This window comes from Nilaparvata lugens, chromosome 12 (assembly GCF_014356525.2).
Source record: "Nilaparvata lugens isolate BPH chromosome 12, ASM1435652v1, whole genome shotgun sequence".
Taxonomy (NCBI): Eukaryota; Metazoa; Arthropoda; class Insecta; order Hemiptera; family Delphacidae; genus Nilaparvata; species Nilaparvata lugens.
The window spans coordinates 34,796,343-34,802,502 of NC_052515.1; positions in this window are offsets into that span (position 1 = coordinate 34,796,343).

Sequence of the window (6,160 nt, forward strand, 5' to 3'; positions counted from 1 at the left end):
ATCGACTTTCAGTATGAATATACAATGGGCCGTGTCTATTCTATAACTGATCTAAGGTCTAGACCTACCTCTATTTGAGTCCTTGTTCTAAATTGATAACAACAATAAGCCTTAATACCAGGGCATTTTACATACAATTCACAGGAGAAGTTGGGATATTTATAATATAATAAAGGAAAGAATTGGCTTATACACGTACGGAATAGGAAATTCATGAATGACGCATCATCACGGCTGAACTACTGAACTGATTAACTTGAAATTTAGCACAAATCATATTAATTGAATAATTTAATCAACTTCACATACCTTATGCACGCATCTGTCTGTGACTGGAAGTTTGATGTATTCTGTATTTTCCTCATCCATGTTGGTTATTTATTTGTTTCTGAAACAAAATAAAGCAAAAATTATTAATAACTTACTGTTAAAGTAAAGTAACTTTATTATTACTGACATTCTAATTTCAAGTTCAACTTCATAAATCAAGACAAACTGTGATTTATTTATGTGGTTTATTGTCATGGTTTACATAACTTAGAAATGGTAAAAGAATAAACATGACATGGTTTAATTGTATGAAAAGTTTTTGATAAATTAACCGCACCTTGATATCTGTTCATTATTATTCATTATTCATTATATTTCATTGGCAATTACAAATCATATTATAATAAATATAATATGATTGGGAGAAGAAACAGGCATAGCCCAAAACTGTCTAGTCCCAAATTTTTACAAATAAAAGTTTCAAAAAGAATAAGGTTAAGATTTCACTTTCACTTCAAAAAGTCCATTTCCACTTCAAAACTAATGACTAGACTAAAATTTTGAATTTGTTATCTAGAAAGGCTCACAGACTATGTCCAGAACGGCCCTTTCAGCATAAAATATGTGGTAGCACAACATGAAGAAAACTTATAGATTGGATTCTTACGAAACGAACAAATAGGGGATTGAAAAAGGCAAATTAAGACCACAATAATAGCTGATTAAAAACAAGTAAGTTGGTGAACTGGTCTATTATCTGAAACTGAACATATCTTTCAACCAGTAAATTAATTCTTAATAACATATCAAAGTATTGAATGAAAAAGGTGCGGTTAATTTCTCAACTACACAAAAAAAAAATATCAAAGTATGTTGTATCAGTTTGTTTATCCTTGAAGAACCGTAAAGGACTACGGATAGGGGGATGAAAGTAAAAATTGATCAAAAAAGCTGATAAAAACAAGTATGTTGTGAAACTGAATTATTGAGCTAGAGTTTCATCTTGTTACAATTCATTGCAAAACCGATTTTCAGGGGGCAATCACTCTCATACCAGAATCAATTATCGATAAAATTTAATATTGAAAAAATCGTGATTGAAAGATTAATTTAGCCTAAAGGTTGAAGGATTTCTGAACGAAATTTCAATATTTGTAAAAAAATTAGAACGGATTATATTTGAAAAGAAAATATATTGCATATCGTTTCCTCTTGTTTAAACATTCATGAACGAAATTTCTACGAAAAATCTTCATAGGAGAATAAAAGCTACTATACCAGAGGAGATTTGCAGTCGAAGAATTATAATTTTAGTTGGAATCATATTTAATATAATTGGAAGAAGTTTTGACCTAAAAAAATGAATTATTTTCTGATTAATTCACTTATCATTATTAGCTTCATTACTTAGAAATTCACTAAAATAAATTTCCTTAATATGTTCAAGATTTTCGAATAAAACCATATTTCTCGCACAAAAATAGGATAATGAATAACAGAAAAGAATAATACAATATTTAAATTACTTATATCTATTCTCTGCCGAAATCATCCTCGGAAAAAGATTAATTATAATAATAAGATTTCAATCGAATTATAAAACTATGTATAAAAGTTATGACTACATTGGGGATCAAAGTTTATTTAGGATTAATACCAGCTGTGTGGGCTGAACAATAACATTTTTTTTATGTTTTACATTTTGACAGAGCAATTGACTTCGCACTCATGAATTCCCATAACATTGTTTCATTTTATTATATGACAGCACTTCAACAGTGTAAATAATGTTATTTATGATCGTTTTCTTCCCTCACGCCATACGCATATATATATACCATAGAGAAACAATAGCGTAAGTAGATATCCCATGGTATAGGGCGTTTATGTCGCAACTTTTACTGTTATCTCAAGCCGATTACTGTCGATTTTTATTGTTTTGACCGGGTAAGAGTGTATGAACGGCACAATATGAGAGACTACCAGCGTCATAAAGCTTCACGGGAAATAACTACATGGACTATAGGCTTGAGATAACAGTAAACGTTGCGACATAAACGCCCTATACCATGGGATATCTACTACGTAGGCCTAATGCTATTGTTTCTCTATGATAATACTGACTCATTTTATGGAAGATTTGAAGGGTGAATGATTATATTGTATTGTACGTTAGACTATCGATTTCATGTATTTTATAATGCATTTTCACAGATTTTCTTAGTTTTAATCTGAAACATGTATTAATAAACCAAAAATCGTATCCAAAACTGTACAAAATTTAAAACTATTTAGAAAGCAAACTCTCATTCAAGACTACCTGAACTCGGTCAATGTTTTCAAGGTCACGGTTGGTGGTAACTATCAATGTAAATAATTAATGTAAACCATTTACAAGCGCAACTCATTGATGGTCTGTACATTAACAGGTAACGGCTGATCTATTCTGGTTTATCACAAATTATTAATCAGATCTCAAAATGTACGGTCAACTACGATCGACCCAGTTCTACAATGTGATCACCATCATCATCATCATCATCATCATCATAGTTAATATGATGACTTCATTGATGATGACCATCATCTTGCGTTCAAGGTAAATAATATCACTACGAAACTATCAATTTGTAATTTGTAGCACAAAAACTAGTCTAAATATGAATAATATATTTCATAAAGTATTTGAGATTTGTATAATATATAATTATTTAGACAGCGTACTAGAAACGAGAGTACATTAAACATTTGTAGTAAAATGTTATTACTATATTATTTAAGAAAATAGTATTTTCCAATACTTATCAATGAATAATTCACGGTCATAGTTTACAATGAATAGTTTACAAAAACTAGGTAGTCTAACTATGAGTATTGTATAAACAATTTAAAAATTAATGTGCTTCGAGATAAACTCCTCAAACTTCCACTCTATTCCTTGAGTGAAGAGGAGATCACTCGTTTTATTTGTCTCTTTGACATGTTTTCTCGATAGTGTAAATTTTATGAACGTTTATGTTTTTTTATTTCTATGACGACATCTATCCTTCATCTCTGACTTCATTCCCTTTCCAACAAAGGTTATGCTGGTCAAGACTCTGATTTTCCCAGTCTTCAACTACTGTTACATTGTGACTCTTGACATGACAGTTCAACTTTTGCAGAGGATGCAGCGTGCACATAATTATTGTGTTCGCTTTATCTGCAACCTGAGACGTGACGACCATGTGACCGAATACTTCAACAGACTTGAACTCATGAAGCTGCGTGAGAGTAGATCACATCATGCTTTGTGCTTCCTGCATAAGATATTGAAAACCAAAACGCCTAAGTATCTGGCAGTGGAGTACCGTTACTTGGGTGATTTTGGCCGTGGAGGAACGCGGCATGGATCCCATCTGCTAGCTGTCCCAACACATAGGACTGCTATGTTCAATAAGTCGTTCCTTGTGACAGCCTGTAGTTTATGGAATTCTTTGCCTGTTGAGCTGAAGCTAGTCGAGGGACATCGCCGGTTCGGCGCGGCTGTCTTGCGGTGGATCAGAGGTGGTGGACTCGGCTGGAATGCTCCCTAACCCGTAATTCGTCTGTATGTGTGTGTGTGTGTTCCTCTCTTTCTTCCTTCTTTCTCTCTTCCATTTCCTTTTCTTTCTTTTTTCCTTCTTCCCTTACTCATACCGGAAAAATCTATGGTTTGGACTGAAAATTCTCAACTGTATTCACTTTTCTCTTCTTCCTTTTGCATAACCCCTTTTACGTACTTAATTTCGAAAGGAGTTCAAGTTTTCTCTTTTCTTTATTTTTATTATATTTATATATATTTTTTTCTTGTTAATTTTTTCCAAGTTATTGTTTTATTTTACTTTAGTTCATGGTTTATGATGTTGTTTTAGTTGTAACTTAGGATTGTATGGAGGGTTAAGTGTAAGAGAGGGCTGGCTGCGCCCTAACTTCGCCCTCCTAGGTTTTTAATGAAGGCAGCGATTCTATTCTATTCTATCCAGTGTAAAGACCTGGTCATGGATTTAATGTAATTGAATTGAATTTCATAAAATATTCGGGATTTTGTATAATGTATAATATTGGACAGCGTACTAAAAACGAGATAACATTAAACATTTATAGTAAGAATTCATTACTACGTTATTTACTTATCAATGAATAATACAGTCTTATAATGACGTTAACGTTCATGATCTTAGAACAATAATTTCAAATGTAAAACCAGCACACAAAAGGATTGAAATACTTTAATTGCATCATACGATGTAAATTATTTGCATATTCGGTAAGATAGTTGAAAGGACTGATTTAAAACAATAAATGATCAGTGCTTTAGTGGAAGTGATGTGGTAGATATTCAATTTGAATATAAGAAACCTTGGGGTTGAAACAACCACTCACTAAATTACTAATTTTTTCTCAAATCGCATTCTAACTTAAAAATAAGTGGTTATTCCACCTACAATTATCATTTCTTATACATAGGAATAGCACAATACTTCCACTAAAGCACAGAAGATGAAAAAACTTCATCTCATTGTCTTTTTCCTTTAGGGCTACTTTTAAATAAATAAAAATATAGACCTGAGAACCCTTTTAAATTATTTTGTCACGTCATGTTTTGGCTACTAATGCCATTTTCAAGTGATTTTTTTCTTCATCTCATTTAGTGGGGTATCATAATTAGAACTAAGTTTAGAATTAGCAACTTTTTAATTTATAATATAATAATTATGTATATGTTTTGTCAATAAACTCCTCTGGTTGCAATTCATTATTAGAAATAATAATTATTATTATTAATAATATCTCATGGAGAAATTATTATTATTGTATGTATGATTTTTTAACATTTCAATACACAATTGAACAACTAGCTATTTCTAATGTTTTGATGTATTTTAACCAATAAATCAATAACGGTTACGTTACAAAAGGTTGTATGAATTTAACCTTGAAGTTATTTTTTATGTGTTTATTATTATTTTGAAGTTATTGATTATTGAAGGCTTACTATTGCCTAGCTTTGGATTGAATTATTTTCAAAGAAGGACTCCACATTAAATGATTTGAATCGCTAATAAACTTCATTAGTTGAAGAGAGTTCCTTATTTAAAACTATTAATCTAATAATCTGAACTAATCCATGATAATTGGATCAATACCTAAAAATCTCTTACAAATTCAATGATCAATTTAATCAATACCTAAGATCTCGTACAAATTCAATGACCCAATATTTACTAGTTTAAATACCATTACGATCACTTTCTCTCTCCTGAATTAAGACATTCTTGGCCAAGCTTATTTCTACTCGTTAGTCTCCAGACAGCCTACAGAAAAAGCATAAACGATGGGATGCCATGTTTACAGAAATAGACAAGGCTGGCAATGCAGACGAAATGTCATAGGCATGTCTCCACCATAGAATGCATCCAAACTAATCGAATGCACTATTTGGCATTCGAAATCTAAAACTAGTTGAATAGCAAGTTCAGTCATATAATGCAAAGTTCAATATTAACACTTTTTGTGCAGTTGAGAAGTTGATATTGTGGTAATTATTCATCTAAATAAATAAAAATCGAGCCTCAAATTTTGACATTCAATAACGTTTTTATATGTACACCGAATTTGATGATATTTGTTTAGTTGTGTTCGTTATGTTCAGGACCAGGTTTATGGCCTATGAAATTTATAATCCGACTTCAGGACTACTCTTTCCTACGGTTCTTCATGTAATCCTTAATTACAATGTAATCCTGTAATCCAAGTTTACATGTAATCCTTATGGGAGAAGATTTGTGAGCTGGCCACACACAGAAATGAAAATCAGCTGTTATAATCATTGCGTCATCCAACAGCCGTCGATAGATAGTAGACAATA